At 43.4% G+C, this 18,471-nt stretch overlaps 1 protein-coding gene across 2 annotated transcripts in view; it reads left to right on the plus strand.

Annotated features, from left to right (window-relative positions):
* Positions 1 to 18,471, plus strand: part of LOC143934249 (interleukin-18-like) — an 85,203-nt gene that overhangs the window by 26,543 nt on the left and 40,189 nt on the right. The window contains exon 1 of one of the 2 annotated variants that reach the window (XM_077457701.1): positions 5,426 to 5,531. The exons of the other annotated variant lie outside the window; for it this stretch is intronic. The gene's annotated coding sequence lies outside the window, so the exon portion shown is untranslated. Of the gene's footprint in view, positions 1 to 5,425; positions 5,532 to 18,471 lie in introns of those variants that run through there. 2 annotated transcript variants of the gene reach the window in all.

The raw sequence follows: 18,471 nt of genomic DNA on the forward strand, positions 1-18,471 counted from the left end.
GATTTTTTTGGCAGTCTAATCTGGCTTTTCTATTCTTCAGGCTTATGAATGGTTTGCACCTTGTGGTATTTGCTCTTGTTAAGTCTTCTCTTGATTGTAGACTTTGACAATGATACGTCCACCTCCTGGAGAGTGTTCTTCACTTGTCTGCATGTTGTGAAGGGGTTTTTCTTTACCATGGAGAGGATCCTGCAATCATAAACCACTGTTGTCTTCCATGGACGTCCAGGCCTTTTTATGTGGCTGTGCACACCAGTGCGATCTTCTTTCCTCAGAATTTACCAAACTGTTGATTTGACCACTCCTAATGTTGCTGCTATCTTTCTGATGATTTTTTTTTTCTTTAGAAGCCGTACAATGGCCTGTTTTATTTGCATGGACAGCTCCTTTGAACGCAGCATGATGTAGATTCACAGCAATAGATTCCAGTTGCAAATACCACACTTAGAATCAACTCCAGACCTTTTACCTGCTTAATTGATGAAGAAATAATGGAGTAGCCCACACTTGGCCATGAAAAAGCTTTTGATTCAATTATCCACTAACTTTTGGCCCCTTGAAAAAGGGGGATGGCTATTCTTAATAACTATAATATAATATAATTACTAAAACCTTCCTCCGATTTGGATGTACAAACCCTAAAATTAAACCTGAGAGTGTGCACATTCAGCCCATATCCATTATATAACTATAGCTCGAATATGTTTTGGTAAATATCTGAAATTGTGCCTATGTTAAAATATATACGGACTTAACTGTATGTACCCTATATTGCCCAAAGTATTGTGACCCCTGCCTTTACCCACACATGAACTTTATTAGCATACTAGTCTTAGTCCATAGGGTTCAATATTGAGTTGACCCTCCCTTTGCAGCTATAACCACTTCCACCCTTTTGAGAAAGCTGTCCACAAGGTTTAAGAGTGTATCTATGGGAATGTTTGACCATTTTTCCAGAAGTGCATTTGTGAGGTCAGGCACTGATGTTTGACGGGAAGGTCTGGCTCGCAGTCTCCACTCTAATTCATCCCAAAGGTGTTACATTGCGTTGAGGTCCGGACTCTGTGCAGGCCAGTCAGGTTTCTCCACCCAAACATTCGCTCATCCATGTCTTTATGGACCTTTTTTTGTGTACTGGTGCTCAGTCAGGTTGGAATAGGAAGGGGACATTCCCAAACAGTTCCCACAAAGTTGGGAGCATGAAATTGTCCAAAATGTTTTGGTGTGCTGATGCCTTAAGATTTCCCCTCACTTGAACTAAGGGGCCAAGCCCAACCCCTGATGAACAACCACACACCATAATCCCCACTCCACCAAATGATTTGGCCCAGGGTAGGCTCTTAGTCCCTTAGAGAGTAGCACAATGTGTTGAGAACTGCATCCTGGAGTACCTCCAACTCCCTTGTAGACACTGGTCGCAGCTCTAGCACTACAGGAAATGCTAGCCCACCTGGCTGCCTCTTCACCAGTCCACTTAACTGTCGCTTCACTAGTCTACCCGACTGCTCTGGAGATCTCCCAGGGAAGGGTAGGGAAGATTTAAATACACCACTGTCTTCCAGAGAGACCTGCTACATGTGGCAGCCTCTTCCCTTGTAAATCCCTGCACCGTGCTGTAAAACTCACTGTCCTCCTTGCTCCCGCTGCCTCTCAGGAAAGATTTCCTCCAACTGGTTTTGTGGTAGGATTCTTTGAGGCAACACCTGAGCCTCAGCCATAGGTAGAGCACCCCCCCACTCCCAGAATAGGGGGTTTGCCTCAAGCCCCACCTACAGTCTCCTCAGCACTCCTTCTCCATCTTACACCCGACTCCCCTGCCAGCACGACTAATTCATACTTAGGGGCTGGCCTGACCACCCTGCCGGCCCGCTGCCTGGGGATTGGCCAAGCTTTCCTGAGTGTGTGGGACAACCCTCCTAGCCTTTGCCCTCCATCTTCCAGAACATTTTCCAACATTTCAGAACCAGGGGGAGGCACCAGCAAGCTGCCTGCATAAGTCATCCAGCCCTGAACTCCAGTAAACCCTGACCCAGATTTCCTGAGTCAGACTTGCCCTCAGTCACTATGTTTTTACCTACTCTGACACTAAAGGATGCTATACGTTGAACCAAATACTTTGCTCGCAGTTGTCTTGTAGTATGTGCGCTCACAGTGCATATCCTTTTGTGGCTTTTGGGAAATATATTTAAACGAAAGTTGTCTGGAGTTCAGCTTTAAGAACTAGCAGCCAGATATGATATTTTATTCATGGGTGAACACTGGATTGTTAAAGTGTACTAAACTCCTTTTCAATTTGAAGCTCTGTCATTTTCTGAAAATGCAATGCAATATGGCTACCTGGAGGTGCTCTGTACACAGAATGTGATTAACCCTTTTCCGTCTGTGCTATTGTCAAATGACAGCTACAGAATGCACCTACATTGCCGGGAGGCCATCAATAGACATCCTCCCCTTTGCACGCACCCCTGTGAGGTGTGCGTGGCGTGCTCTGTGATCAGTGAATCAATGAGACTCGGGTGATCACAGATCAGAGTAAGGGGCTGATACTAGCCCCTTACGTCAGCTGAAACAGAAGATCGGTTTCTCCTCACGCTGACAGTATGAAGAGAAAAAATAGCAAATCACTGGCTTCTGTGAAAGGAACATCGGTCCCGAAGCAGAAGAGGCACAGCCAGGTGGCCACCTGTGCCCACCAGTGCCGCCTCCCAGTGCCCACCAGTATATAACAGTGCCACCTGCCAGTGCCCACCAGTGCATATCAGCTCCACCAATCAGTGCTACCTAACAATACCCACCAGTGGTGCCAATCAGTGGCAGCTATCAGGGCCCACCAGTGCCGCCTCATCAGTGCCCACCAGTGCCACCTATCAGCGTCCATCAGTACCGCCTTATCAGTGCAGCCTATTGGTGCCCATCAGTGCCACCTATTAATGCCCATCGGTTCAGCCTATCAGTGCCTATCAGTGCAGCCAACCTAATCAGCATACATCAATGAAGGAGAAAAAATTACCTGTTTGCAAAATTGTATAAGAAAATATAAAACTGTTTTTGTTTTTCAAAATTTTCGGTATTTTAACAAAAAATTAAAAATGCAGTGGTGATCAAATACCACCAAAAGAAAGCTCTATTTGTGCGAAAAAAAATGATAAAAAATGTCACCTGGGTACAGTGTTGCATGACCGCGCAATTGTCGATCAAAGAGTGACAGCGCTGAAAGCTGAAAAGTGGTCTGGGCAGGAAGGGGGTTTAAGTGTCCAGTAAGCAAGTGGTTAATTTCATGCTTGTGTGATTGGCTTACTGATTTTCTCAGAAGTCTTCACTAAGATACAAGTCAGATATCAGGCATCCCCTGCAACAAAAATGTAATTTTTGGTGAGATACTCCCAGTAGGAAATCACATCTAAAGGGATGCAAGCCCAGCAGCGTTCCTCATTAGAGCCCTGCAGTTGCAGCAGCTGATTGATGATTATGAAACTATTGCCATTAGGCTCACTTTCCAACATGGACACAGACAAACACACAGGGAGGGATTTCTTCAGAATAATAAAAGGTTTGTTAAAACCCTTGTAATGTACATAGATCACCCAGAGGGGGATGTTTTTTTCCTCAATAAAAGTAGATTAACACTTTAAATCGCTCACTGGCTTTTTGTATTTCTTGAGGACCCAGTGGTGGAATTTCCAAACCAGAGTTTATTTTTACTGTTCTCTCCTCCTCCTTATTCTGCAATGAAGAGTGACAAATTCTACCCCCTTCCTTTCCTGCCATAATGATCAGCAGCTGGGCATACTGGGAATTTCCAAGTCACTACTGAGAAATAAAAAAATAACTGACATTTGGTTCAACCTACTGTAACCCAACCAATACAGAAATATCAAGCTTGCAAGGCAAACACAAAAGCCATTCCATAAGTTGAATGTGACAATGTGACTCAATCTGGTGAGATCATCGAATGGAAAGAGAACTGCTGATATAGCATCAGTTATCGGTATTAGTGTGATGCAACATCTCAATTCTTGCACTTCTATGCAGTAAATATAGTTACATAGTTACATAGTAGGTGAGGTTGAAAAAAGACACAAGTCCATCAAGTCCAACCTATGTGTGTGATTATATGTCAGTATTACATTGTATATCCCTGTATGTTGCGGTCATTCAGGTGCTTATCGAATAGTTTCTTGAAACTAGCGATGCTCCCTGCTGAGACCACCACCTGTGGAAGGGAATTCCACAACCTTGCCGCTCTTACAGTGAAGAACCCTCTACGTAGTTTAAGTTAAACTTTCTTTTTTTTTCTAATTTTAGTGAGTGGCCACGAGTCTTGTTAAAATTGTTTTCCAGACGTTCCTTTTTATTTTTTTAGTTTGATCCAGTTCTGCAAAAAAATGCAGCATTTATGCAGTATTGTTTTTAAAGCGGAGGTCCACCCTAAAATGGACCTCCGCTCATTGGAATCCCCCCCCCTCCGGCGCCACAATTGGCACCTTTCAGGGGGGAGGGGGGTGCAGTTACCTGGATAATCCAGGTAACTGCACCCACTTCCGGGATAGCTGTCTGCGGAAAGGGGCGTAGATTACGCCCCTTTCCGCAACTGCCCGCCCCTTTGCGCAAGTGCCCCGCTGCCTGCTGGGAAACACACAGTTCCCAGAGGCAGCGGGGACCGTCCGGATTGCGCCGCGCGGCTCGCGCATGCGCAGTAGGGAACTGGGAAATGAAGCCGAAAGGCTCCATTTCCTGATTCCCATACCCAAGATGGCGGCGGCAGGACCCGACAGACGACCTAGCGATCGGCTTCGGGTGCCGACATCGCGGGCGCGCTGGACAGGTAAGTGTCACTATTTTAAAAGTCAGCAGCTGCAGTATTTGTAGCTGCTGGCTTTTAAAAAAAAAAAAAAAACGCGGAGTCCCGGTGGACTCCCGCTTTAAGATTGTTACCTCAATCGCAGATGAGCGTGTCATTGTCAAATGCACAAATTCTCGAGTTTATCTGAAAATCTGGATTTTTAATCACTTCAGCTCCAGGCATTTAAAAAAAAAAAAAAATGTTTACACTCTTTTGCTTACGTGTAAAAAATCTGTATTTTTTGCTAGAAAATTAGTTTTCCCCCCAAACATATGTTTTTTGTCACATGGTATTTGCAAATTTTTTCCAAACGCAATTTTTTAGGAAAAAATACACTTTTTTAAATTTGATTGCAAAAATTATTAATCTCCAATGCCCCTGAGATGAAGTCTATTGGGACCAAATGTACGTCGGGTTAGAGGATGATTTCTGAATGCCTGATGTATTCATTTTACTTGTGAGTAAATACTGTTCTTTTAATGACTTTCTTGTGCTTGGAAATTGTGCAATGAGCGATTGTGTTAGTTTTTTATACACATGCCTGGTTAATGAATAACGGCCACATTATCGGGTGATCTATTGGATGACACATCTAACATACAGGTGCTGTTAAGGAAGTGTTACCTGCATACCCACAGTGGGGAGTGTTGCCCACTAATGCGTGGCTAGACCTTGTTTGGTGTTTCCGGTAAGTGTCAATTTATTATTATATATGGGGATCACAGACAAGGGATCACTTGGAGCACTTGTGGACTGTAATTAAAGAGGAAGTAAACCCTGATGGGTTTACTTCCTCTTTTTTTCCCTGCAAAGGTAAAGCATAATGGACTACTATGCATCGCATAGTAGCTCATTATGTGTCACTTACCTGACACAGGAGCCAGCGAAGTCGCCGCTGATCCCTGTAGTCCGCCGCATCCATGTTGCTGGTGGCGTCTCGCAGCTCCGACGAATCACAGCGGCGAAGCCGCAATGACGTCACTCCCGCGCATGCGCACGGGAGTCGCGTCTCGCAGCTCCGCCGCTGCCACTCGGCGAAGCCGCGATGACGTCACTCCCGCGCATGCGCACGGGAGTCGACAAATTAGGCAAATCCATTCATGGATTTGCCGCATTTAGTGCGCCTGCGCGCCGCTGTCTACGGCGCATGCGCCGTAGACAGCGGTGCCCATTTTCGGGCAAATATCTCCTAAACCATATAGGTTTAGGAGATATTGCTTGGACCTACAGGTAAGCCTTAATCTAGGATTACCTGTAGGTCCAAGTTGTTTGGAAGGGTTTACTTCCTCTTTAAGCACGTGTGGACTGGAGCACCTGTGTCACCACCAGTATTTGGATTTGGGATTCCTCTGTCTATATCATTCGCCAATTTTTTGTCATGTTACAACTAAAAACGTAAATGTATTTTATTTGCATTTTATGTGATAGACCAACACAAAGTGGCACATAATTGTGAAGTGGAAGGAAAGTGATAAATGGTTTTTAATTTTTTTTACAAATAAATATGTGAAAAGTGTGGTGTGCATTTGTATTCAGCCCCCCTGGGTCAATACTTTATAGAACCACCTTTCACTGCAATTACAGCTGCAAGTCTTTTTGGATATGTCATTTTTGCCCATTCTTCTTTGCAGAATAGCTCAAGTTCTGTCAGATTGAATGGAGAGCGTCTGTGAACAGCAGTACTTGGGGTTGGTCTGTTTCCGCAGGCCTTCCGAAGAAAGGGGTCCGTCTGATTTTGGCCAGGTGGACCAGTGAGTCCATCAGGAGCCTTATGCCAAGGAGGATCAGGGCAGGGGTCTTTTCTCTTTGGAGGAGGACCATGAGTACACTTTTTTGTGTTCTCACTTTTGTGTGCACACTTTTTTTTTTTTGCATCGGGTCTTACGTTTTTGTGAGTGTGCTTCACTACACCACTGGACTTCTATCTACGGTACTTTAACCTGCCTGCAAGGAAAGCTTGAAAAAAAGCAGGAAGGATTCAGCATCTGTCAGTGAGGTAGAGTGGAGTGGTTCACAACTGCGTGAAAGTATGAGCTGTCTGGAGACTGTTTGCCTTGGCGGCAGGCCAAAGCAGACGAGGTCCCTAAAAGCCCTGGTGTGGAACTAATATATTGGCAGTGAGTCTCTGTGTTGTTTTCTGTGCACCAGAAATGGATTGTTTGAGTTTGCTTTTACTGAATAAAGCTGTTTTCCTTGCTTGATTTTGAAAACTTTAAAGACTGTTTAACTTTTACAAGCAACTGGCTTGTGATTACAGGCTCCCTATATTACAATATAAATAACGACAGGAAATCTTAGTGAAAAAGTAGCATAGTGTATTGGCTACCAAAACAAATGGCATTATGCATGACTCAATATGACAGCGCTTTGAGGTTGATTCACAATACGAGTAGAACATTTTTAGCCTACTGTACTTAGTAACTAAAGTAAGGCTGTGTGCACATTGAATGGATCTTTGCTTACATATTATAAGGTGATTGAAGACACTGCCTAATACTCACTAAGCTGGCCAATCATCCACTTTTCTTATGCCACATACACACGATCGGAATTCCGGACAGAAAAAGACTGATGAGAGCTTTTCATCGGAAAATGCGACCCTGTGTAGGCTCCATTGGAATTTAGCTGTCCGAATTTCCGCCAGCCAAAAATTTATAGCATGTTCTCAATTTTCCCGACGGAAATTCCGATCGTGTGTATGCAATTTCGACATGCCAAAAATCACGCATGCTCAGATTCAACTACAAGACAGAAGCTAGGGTGGCACAGTGGTGATAGTGGCACAGTGGTAAGGGCGTCACAGTGGTTAGCACTCTCACCTAGCAGTAAATGGGGTCGCTGGTTCGAATCCCAACCACGACACTACCTGCATGGAGTTTGCATGTTCTCCCTGTGCCTGCGTGGGTTTCCTCCGGGTACTCTGGTTTCTTCCCACACTCCAAAGACATGCAGGTAGGTTAATTGGCTTCTGTCCAAAATTGGCCCTGGTATATGAATGGGGACCTTGGATCGTGGGCTCCTTGAGGGTAGGGACCAACATGAATGTGCAATGTTCAGGGATAGGGACAATTGTAGACACTCACTCAGGTTGAACTGGATGGACTGGTGTCTTTATTCAACCCTAGTAACTATGTAACTATGTAAGAAGCTACTGGCTATTGAGCTTCCTTTTTCTAGTCCTGTGTTGTACATCACCACGTTATAAATTATTGGAATTTGGTGTGACCATGTGTATGCAAGAGAGCTTGAGCGAAATCCCATCGGAATTCCATCAGGAAAACCATCAGAGCTTTTTCCGACGAGAATTCAGATCGTGTGTACGCGGCATTAGAAAACTCTCTGCACTCCTATGGATACTTTATCCAGCTGTTTTGAGACATAGCCAGTTAGTATCTTTTTTTTGTTTGCTATGACAGATCAGAATGTGAAAATTTGAAGCTTGTGTAGCTAAGAAAAGGTCATTGTGCCCTTACAAACACAATATCTGATAACAAAAAATGTAAACATAAATGAAAACCTCATACTAAAAGTATTCTGTAAGCAATTGCTTCTGTGCCATACGGCTCAGTGCCGTGTGTCCGAAGATAACAGGAACATCAAAAGAAGTCTGTTATTAGAGAGACAGTATATGGATTTAATCATAACTCTGTCCACTAACAGAGAAAAAAGCAATACTTCTCCTGCCCCTTATTCACCACATTGTCCCATGACAGCCGGTAATCCTCAAAATGGAATGTGGATAGCACTCCTGCCAGCAGCCATGTCCCACCATGAAGATGTGCCTGCTGGTCCGTGAAAGGGGTGGCAAGAACATGGAGGAAAGCTGCTTGGTGGACCAGTTGTTACAACCAGAACCTAAAACTAGAAAACAATCTTTTTTTTTTTTTATACCTGGCGAGGGAGGATGGTTAAGGACAATTTATTTATGTGGCCAAAATTGGGCTTTACATATACTAAGGTGAAGAAAAAAAGCGAAAAACATTTTTGTGAGACGAATAAGACTTAGTAAAAGTCACATGGTGAGAAGCTGCACCAGGCCACTGATCTGAGCTAGACATTGGTGAACCCATGAACAGCTCAGGCGCCATGATTTACAGGCTCTTCTCAATATATGACAGCAGCTGACTGCAGGACAGAGATGCTGGATGATGCCTGAAAAAAAAAGGCTACCATCTTTCTGATGAAGAAAGCAGATTAAGGCATAGGCCGAGGGAGTAATGTGATCTCTGAGAGGTAATATCTACATATTAGTTACAGGAAGTCAAAAGAATGCTATACTGCTCCAAACTTCATGTATGACCCTCCGGTCCTTATTTGTACCATGTTCTGGCCTCTAAGAGCTTATCTCACTTGGCATAACAGTGGAGCAGAAAACAAAGCCGTACCCTGTAAATGTCAAGCCATGAGATTTATTCAATGAAACAGGCTTCCAGACACAGTCCCCACCAGTGGTGGCCCGTCCATAGGGGATGCACGAGCACGGCCCGCTGATCTACATGCAGGGAGCCTGACGCATGGATTCTAATGGGGGATTTTTTTTTTAAAGCACGTGATTAGAGCCAGAGGTTCTAATAAACGTAAAAAAAAAAGGTGGGCTCGGGGAGCAGAGCACTGCACCAGAAGTCCACCCAGTTCTGTGACAATAGCGAGTCAATATTTTCTATTGTCACACTGATTCTGCCTCCCGGCCAATCAGGAGCCGGGTCCTGAGACCAGTTTCCCGATCGGCCACAAGAAGAAGCTACCGTATTGGCCAATGGAGAAGGGAGGAGACGCACGGCGAGGACACTACTGTGATGCTGAGGAGACGCACAAAGAGGACACCGCCGTAATAGGAGGAGACGCAGGGGAACCACCGCCCAGAGGGAAATGCCGCCCGAGGTAAATGTTGCGGGTGAATGACCGACCGAGGGGGGGATTTGTGCAGTGTTTTCTGCCCCCCCCAAAAAAAATATACCACCGGCACTGTGCTGAGCACCTTCCTGTTCATTCACAAACGAAAGCATAGTAAACACAGTTTACTATGCTCATATTATGAATGGACACAGACGCGATCAGTACCAATCATTCACTGTGTTCATTTAGAAAAGGAAAAACATATTTACTGTCCCCTTCCCCAGCTCTCCATCTTGAAACATCCCCCAAAGCAGCTGGCAGGAGAGGAAAAGACGGAAGCTGGCAGCACTGTGGGGGGAGGGGTTGGGACACATGGAGCACATGGGGAAAGACCAGGCAGCCAAAAGAAGAACAAGGACAGGAGAGGTGGCATTTATGTAAACCAATCCCCTTTTCCCCCTGTAGTCACTGAATGCCGAGGGGAGGGAGAGAGGAGAGGAGGCTTTCAGCAGCTGCAGGGTGAAAGGGGGATCTGTACCCATAAATGCTGCCCAGCCGCCCTCCTGTCTAGGTTCCAGGGATTGGCAAAAAAGGATTGTGATCTATCAGTAACCTACCCATGATCAACTGGTAGATTGTGACCAATGGGTTGCCAACAATTAGGCTAGATGATTCCAGATGTTCTCCAGCCAGGAAATGGGGTGGGCTTTATCTGACTTGATGCAGCCTCTAATGGACGCTGGGAGAAGCTAACAGTGTGCAATTAAATTTAGGGTAAGCAAATGTAGTACAGGAAAGGAACCTATACAACTGTGTAAAACCAAAGGCAGGGCTGGAGTTCAACTTTAAAAAAAAAAGTTGATAAAAAATAGAAAAAATATATTTACCTTACACCCAGATTGGCATCATTATACATAGTTACATAGTTACATAGTTAGTAAGGTTGAATAAAGACACCAGTCCATCCAGTTCAACCTGAGTGTCTACAATTGTCCCTATCCCTGTACAGTACATTGCACACTCTCATCAGTCCCTACCCTCAAGGAGCCCACAATCCAAGGCCCCCTTTCCTATACTAGGGCCGATTTTGGACAGAAGCCAATTAACCTACCTGCATGTCTTTCTGGAGAGATCATGGTAATGTTAAGAATCCCCAAATTTCCATGAAGATGTTCTTGCACTGTGCTGGAGCATCTTGCAAGATTTGAGATAATCAGCAAATCACTTTTTTTTTTTTTTAATAGATTGACTTAGAAGTTCACTAATATTTAATAAGCAGACCTTAAATCGGAGCCTGTTCATGTGATTTGGGATCTCCAGCTTTCCTGGAATCCTGCTGGAAGGCTAAATGGCATCACACTCATCTTGGCACTGTGAGCAAAAGCCAGATATTTTTCAGTTTTCAATGGGACAGTACCATCTGTCAAATCGTAAAGATGTTAAACTTGCCTGCACTGTGCAATGGTTTTCTCTGTGGTCTCCAGTTGGTGATCTTGGCTCCTCCTTTCTTTCGAGTGCCCCCATAACAAGCTGCTTGCTTTGAGGGTATGGGAGCACTCATGCGGGTTTGAATCTGAGCCAGGCTATGTGTCTATAGACACATACAGTGTGGCTTGGCCCTGCCCCTCCCTCCCCTCTTCACAGGATTTGGTTTACAGCAGCAGGAGCTAATGCCTCCCACTGCTGCCACTGAGTCCTGGGTATACCGCTGGTCATGGAATATTTTTTTTTTTTTACTTTATGCAGAAAATGCATTAAAGTAAAATGCCTTCACAAGCACTTTTCATTTGCATGCAAAGCATTGTGGTTGCAGCATGAGCACAGCTCTGAGTGGCTGCAATGCTCTGCTCAGATGGCTGCTCAGGGGGGCCTTAAAGTGGTTCTAATGGCTAAAGGTTTTTTACCTTCATGCATTCTATGCATAAAGGTAAAAATCTCTCTCGCTGCAGCATCCCCCATGGCCCCCCAATACTTACCTGAACCCCATCTTGATCCAGCAATGTGCACAAGAGCCTCAGCTCTCCAGGGACTCTCCTTCCTCACTGGCTGAGACAACCACAGCCAGTTAGCCAGTGGGGGGAGTCGCAGCTCTGTGTGTGAATGGACACAGAGCATCAGCGTGGGATCAAGCCTGTGTGGATGCCCCATTGCAAGCTGCTTGTTCTGGGGGCACTCGGCATGAGGGAGGGGCCAGGAGCGCCAGTGGGTGACCCAAGAAGAGGACCCAAGAAGAGGCTCTGTGCAGTAGTGTGTAACACCACTGCACAGAGTAGGAAAGTATGACATTTTTCTTTTTTTTAATTATTGTTCTTAATATCATTTTAAAACCGCAGCTCAACTGCCTGCTTTTAATGCCCACACTGCCCGGTAGTTGAACTGCAGCTTTAGCACCCAGATGAACTTGCTCTTAAAAAGAGAATTTCAAATAATTTTATGAGCTTTACCTCTGGCTGTCCTTCACCCTGTTGTATCATTTCAGAGAAATCCCAATACAATACCCAGCTGTTGTAAAGCAGATGGTGGGCTGATGGAAAATGCCCCCAGAGGCAATACAAAGTGTATTTATTAGGCTTTGCCTGGCTGAGTGCATAAACCATAACTTGTATTTTTTAGCAGAAGCAGAGTGTGATGTAACATTTGAGTTCCTCATTTTACTTTCAGGGAAAACTATCTTACTCTTTTTTGTTCCAAGAGTTCCAAAACATGTTTTTCAAGTTCTGATGCATTCTTCCTATTCTATGCATACAGCTAATTGCCAATAATAGGTATAATCCATAAACATTTAAAGCATCTAGGTGAATAGGGGGACATAATATCTGAAGCTTCAACCCAAAGGTTCACCTCTGTAAACTGCCTCTGTTGATCTCATCTCCTAAATCAGGGGTTCTCAACCAGAGCTCTGAGGTTCCCCCAGAGCTTGCTAGGGGCAAATGAGAAATTTCTACCTCTTAGCCCTTGTACACACTGACACCATGGATTGGCCACCAGTGTAAGAAGCATTCTTCCCACTGACCATCACACTGATATACTGTACTGAATCATGAGCTGTAGATATAGCAAGTTTTAGCAGGGGTACCCCAAACCCAGAAAGTTATTTCAAGGGGTCCTTTGTGTTGAAGGAACCATTGAAAAGGTTGAGAAAGGCTGTCCTAAATGCTGTATCTTTTCCTGAAGATTCACAATTTCTAAATGTTTGTGTGAAAATGTTACAATGGGTATAGAAAAATCAAAGGTAGGGAATAGACAACCTGTGCTCTAGTAGACCTTTGCAGCAGGGCAGGTCCTCTGTACAAACTTCAGCAAACACTTTGAATGAAGTTTCAGTAGTTTTGTATATTAGCTATTTAAACACTTACCAATCTCAAATTTCGAATTTTTTTTCTTGGTTAATAATTAACATTTTTGAAACAGAACTTCCAGACAAAGCAATCTGGAAACTAAACCAGTGAATGTATGAATGTTAGACATGTGCATGCCGAAAAAATTTGTTTCTTTCCGTTCCGTTTAGATTTGTTAATCTAATCTAGTTATTTCGTTTTAAATTCGGTTGATTCGTTCAATTCGGGATTCATATTCAGAATTTGTATTTGTAATTTTTTTTAAATTTTCTTACTGTATTATTAATATACAGGATTCATATAGTGCCAACAGTTTATGCAGTGCTTTACAACTTCAGGGTAGATAGTACAGTTACAATACACTTTATAACAGTAGGATTCATTAGAGCTTTTTAGAGCTTACAATCTAAGAGGAAGGGTACAGAGATACAAGAGGTAATAACTGTGGGGGATGTGCTGATGGAGACAAAGTATGAGATAGTCGAGTTCTGGAGGCGAGCATTGAATGAGGTGACAAGGGTGCTAGAGAGTAGGAGGTCTTCAGAGGAGTGAAGAGGACGATACTGTCTGTATTTTGAGACCAGATTAGAGATGTAGCTGGGGGCCAGGTTGTGAATGGCTTTGTAAGTTACTGTCAGTATCCTAAATTTATTTTGTTGGTTGGGTGGCAGCCAATGGTGGGATTTTCAGAGAGGGGTAGCAGACACCATGTGGTTTGTAAGGTGGATGAGCCTTGCAGCAGCGTTCATGATGGACTGAAGGGGGATAGCCTATTTAGATGATGTAAGTCAATGAGGAAGGAGTTGCAGTAGTCGAGGTGAAAGATGAACAGGGAGTGTATTAAAAGCTTTGTGGTGACATTGGTTAAGAAGGGGGTTTATCTTGGAGATGTTGCGAAGGTTGAGGGTGCAAGCTTTGGACAGTGATTGGACGTGGGGCCGAAAGAATAGTTCAGAATCCAGGATTACACCTAGGATCTTGGTATGGGTGGATGGGTTGATAGTTGAGCTATTGATTTTGACAGAGAAATCAGGGGAAGTGGCACATGGGGGAGGAAATATCATGAGCTTGGTTTTGGATAAGTTGAGTTTGAGGAAGTGATGTGACATCCAGAATGATATATCTGTTCGTAAGTTGGCGATGCGTGAGGAGACAAATGGAGTGAGTTGCAGGTGGAGAGGTAGATTTGGGTGTCGTCCGTGTACAGTTGATATTGAAAGCCATGGGAGGCAATCAACTGACCCGGGGAGGAGGTGTAGATTGAGAAAAGGAGAGGTCCAAGAACAGAACCTTGGGGGACCCTGATGGAGAAAGGAAGAGGAGAGGAGGAAGTAAAGTTGTAAGAGACACTGAAGGAGCGGTGGGATATGTAGGACGAGAAGCAGTAAAGAGTACCATCACAAAGACCGAAGTAGTGGAGTTTTTTGAGGAGGAGGGTATAGTCCACTGTATCGAAGGCAGCAGAGAGGCCCAGGAGAAAATGTGAGTAAGAGAGTGTAGGATAGAGTCAGAGGGTGAGGGTAGCAGGATCCAGAAGGCAGTGGATGTGGGCGTTAGAAAAAGTTTGGATCGAAATTCAACCGGTTCAGCAGGGACTGGCCACATTTTGATCCATGCATGGGCAGGGCAGTTGTACAGAAGTTGTACCGATAAACCTCTATACAACCGCCCTGTTGGATTTGTTCTGCTCAATCTCCACCGACAGTTAGATCAGTGTATTCTGACGGTGGGAATGTCTACTTACAGTCAGAATACAATAGCACAGTGGGGGAATGCCCCCATCCACTTTAAGGGGGGGGGGGAGGAAGGGGGGGAATTGAGTCATTCGTTTTTTTCATTCAATCCACTGGTTGATTGAAAAAAGTGAATCATTCATGAGCTGCCTGAGAGGTATGGCAAAGTGCCAGTGAGTATTTTGTTTTATAGAAATTACATTGTTGTTTTAGGTCATTCTTGTTTTAGCTTTGCTTATTTATTTACTATAGTGTACAAAAAGCTGCAATAGTTTTTTCTTAGACAAAACATGTTAATAGTTTTGTCCAGGGAGTTAATTAGCAATGTTCTGATACTAAATTCTGTGATTTTTTGATTTGTTTTTTAGAAAAAAAAGTCCAGACCTGTGTTTACAAGAGCTATAACTCTTTTAGTTAACAGTTTAAACTGAACTTTGAGCTCAAGGCAGATATAAAAGACAAATGAATACAGGTGTGTATTTAATATTACATCTTTAACCACTTTCCGCCCACGCTATAGCCAAAAGATGGCTATAGCGTGGGCTTCCAGTGTCGGGAGGGCATCAATAGACATCCTTCAGCTGCTCGCGCATCCCCTGCGGTTCGCTCTGTGATCATTGAGTCCTTCGGACTCAGCTGATCACAGAACAGGGTAAAAGGCTATTTTCTGCAGCCCTTTAACATGTGATCAGCTGTCAGCCAATGACAGCTGATCACTGAAGTAAACAGAAGATCGATATCGGCTTTTTTTCTACTCACGATCAGCATGAGGAGAATAGAGGAAAGCTGGTAAATGGCTTCTATTACAGGGACATCGGTCCCAATCTGTGCCTGCCGGTGTTGCTAATCAGTGACAACCATTGCCACCTATCAGTGCCACCTTTTAGTGCCCATTAATGCTACCAATGAGTGCCTCATCATCAGTGTCACTTATCAGTGCTGCCTATCAGGGCCACCTATCAGTGCCCATCAGTGCCTCCTCATCAGTGTCACCTCGTCAGTGCAGCTTCATCAGTGCCCATCAGTGCCACTTATCAGTGCCCATCGGTGCAGCCTCATCAGCGCACATCAGTGAAGGAGAAAAATTACCTGGTTGCAAAATTTTATAACATATAACTATGAAAAAATATATATATATTTTTTTCAAAATGTTCGGTCTGTTTTTGTTTCTTTAGCAAAAAATAAAGAACCCAGTGTGATTAAATACCACTAAAAGTAAGCTGTATTTGTGTGAAGAAAATAATAAAAATGTAATTTGGGTACAGTGCCGCATGACTGCGCAATTGTCATTCAAAGTGCAACAGCGCTGAAAGTTGAAAATTGGGCTGGGCAGGAAGGGGGTATAAATGCCCAGCAAGCAAGTGGTTAAATGTTTTTTTTATATAGAAGCAAAAGAAGAAGGCATACCAACCAAGTGCAATACCATATATAAACTAAAAGAAAGGAGGGGATGTGTTGCGCTTCCTATATTAAAGACCAATATTGGGCTATCACAAACGATAATCCATATTTCAATACTAACATGGAAACAGAAAAAAGTGCAATCGTGCTAAAGCAAACAAAAAGCTAGTGGATCAAAGTGCGTCTGTGCATAGTATATAAAATGTGTACACAACATTAGATATATAAAAGTGTTACGTAAATCATATAAGTGGCACCAGCAATGGTGCTGTGATAAAAAACTACAAGTGCATATATCCAAAAATCAATGCAAGTGAAATATACGTAACAAACCAAATAATAAAAACAGCAGCAGTAAAAAAAATAAAAATAGAAAAAATAGCGGCAAAAACGATTAAATCTGATCAAAGTGACCCATACATATTCCAATCGTGAAACATGTAGTGTAATAACACCATCAAATAGTGAAGTGCAGAATGTGCCAAGCCAACTCTCTTCCGTACGGGTGATTTTCTGTGTAAATGCTGATCACACTAGGTAATTACCTTACTGCTGTAAGGTATACAGCGAAGAAATAACCTTTTACAAGGAACACCAGGGGATGGATGGAGAAGGGACTTCACATTTCTCTATTGTCACCATATATCATCCGATTCCTCCGTGAGTACTAGCAACATGTATACTCAGGGGATAGACAAAGAGGAATCCACCATAGTGTAGTATGTTAAAACAATTTTCGGCTTTATTAGACAGAAAATAAAACTACTCACAAAGGTGGATAATGGCAGAGCGCACAGCAAACAACAGACCAGCAAACCAATCGTGTAAACGTCACTTCCGGTCTCCTACGCGTTACGTCATGAATTGACTTCAACTGGGATGTTTCCATAGTGGCCGGAAGTCGCTTTTGAGAGTACTGGGCGGGTGCGTTCCGCCCTTCGTTTTGCATATACTTAAGACGTGTTTTGAGGGGAATGAACGGACCGAAGGGATATTGGGCGGGCATATCCCACCCTTTATTTGCATATTCAGTCACAAACAGAGTTCCCCGCGGACTAGATGAGCAAAGAAAGGGGAATATAAAACGAGCACCAAGGGCTCAAAATCTACAATTATATAAGTTTAGACAAGGAAGATTTTTATCAAACGGTCACACCGCTTGCTATGCTCGAACAACAATGCTGATACCTATGGCTTATAATACAACGAAAACACCGGCGACCATTTTCCCGGAGCCTATAAATATATCTCTATATTGTTAAAGGGAGCCATTATTTTGGTGGTAAACGTCTATAGACATAATTAGACATAAGCCGCGTACACACGGGCGGACTGTATGGCCAACTTAGTCCGTCAGACAATCCGACGGACAGTCCGTCCTACTTTCGAATGAACGGACTTGACCACACACGGATGAACAACAGTCCGTCGAAAGCTTGCGCAATGACGTGTACAGCACGTACTACGGGACTAGAAATAGGAAGTCCAATACACAGCAATGCAACCTTTCGCCATGTAAATCCTTTCTGAGCATGCGCCATACTTAGTCCGTCGAACTAGCCTACTCACGAGCGGATTGTCCGCTAAAACCAAAGTTGGACGGACAATATTACGGAAATTCCGAAATACGTAGTCCGCCAGACTGCACGCTGAAAAAGTCCACTGAAGCCCACACACGAGCGGACTGTCCGCTGAAATGTGTTTCGACGGACTAAGTTGGCCAGACAGTCCGCCCGTGTGTACGCGGCTATAGGGTCATAAAAGTAATGGAGGCAGCCATTACTTCGGAGGAAAACGTTCAATCTCGTATTTAGGCATAGGGTCAGCCTGTTACTCTTTGATCAATCCAAAAAAATGATAATCCAAAGAATAATTATAGTAATTCAAATGCAAACATAAAATTATATACACTAAGTTAGAGCTAATGTGCACAATACATATATATATCAAATCTATAAAGTGAAAAAAACCTCTACAAGAGATTTGTATATCAAAAATTAAGTTGTATATCAAAAATTTATATAAAATATACATGTATATATGTGTATATATATGTAGAAGACAATTGCTTCTAAAATATTTCTCTCAGCCCAAACACAACAATATTAAAATATTTAAGGGGTCCATCGTACCACCATGAAATATCGAATATATAAAAAAACATGTAAAGAAATATAAAATCTATAGAAATGCTTCCACTAAAAAACTGTCCAATTATTCAAAGTTATAGATGGATCGCGGAAGTGACGTGTACAATACAGCTTATAAAATATACGTGTAAAATATGGTAATAAAATGAATATACATATATATGTAAAAA

Source organism: Lithobates pipiens, unplaced genomic scaffold, assembly GCF_037356315.1.
Source record: "Lithobates pipiens isolate NorthernLeopardFrog02 unplaced genomic scaffold, aLitPip1_a1.2 Scaffold_27, whole genome shotgun sequence".
Lineage (NCBI taxonomy): Eukaryota > Metazoa > Chordata > Amphibia > Anura > Ranidae > Lithobates > Lithobates pipiens.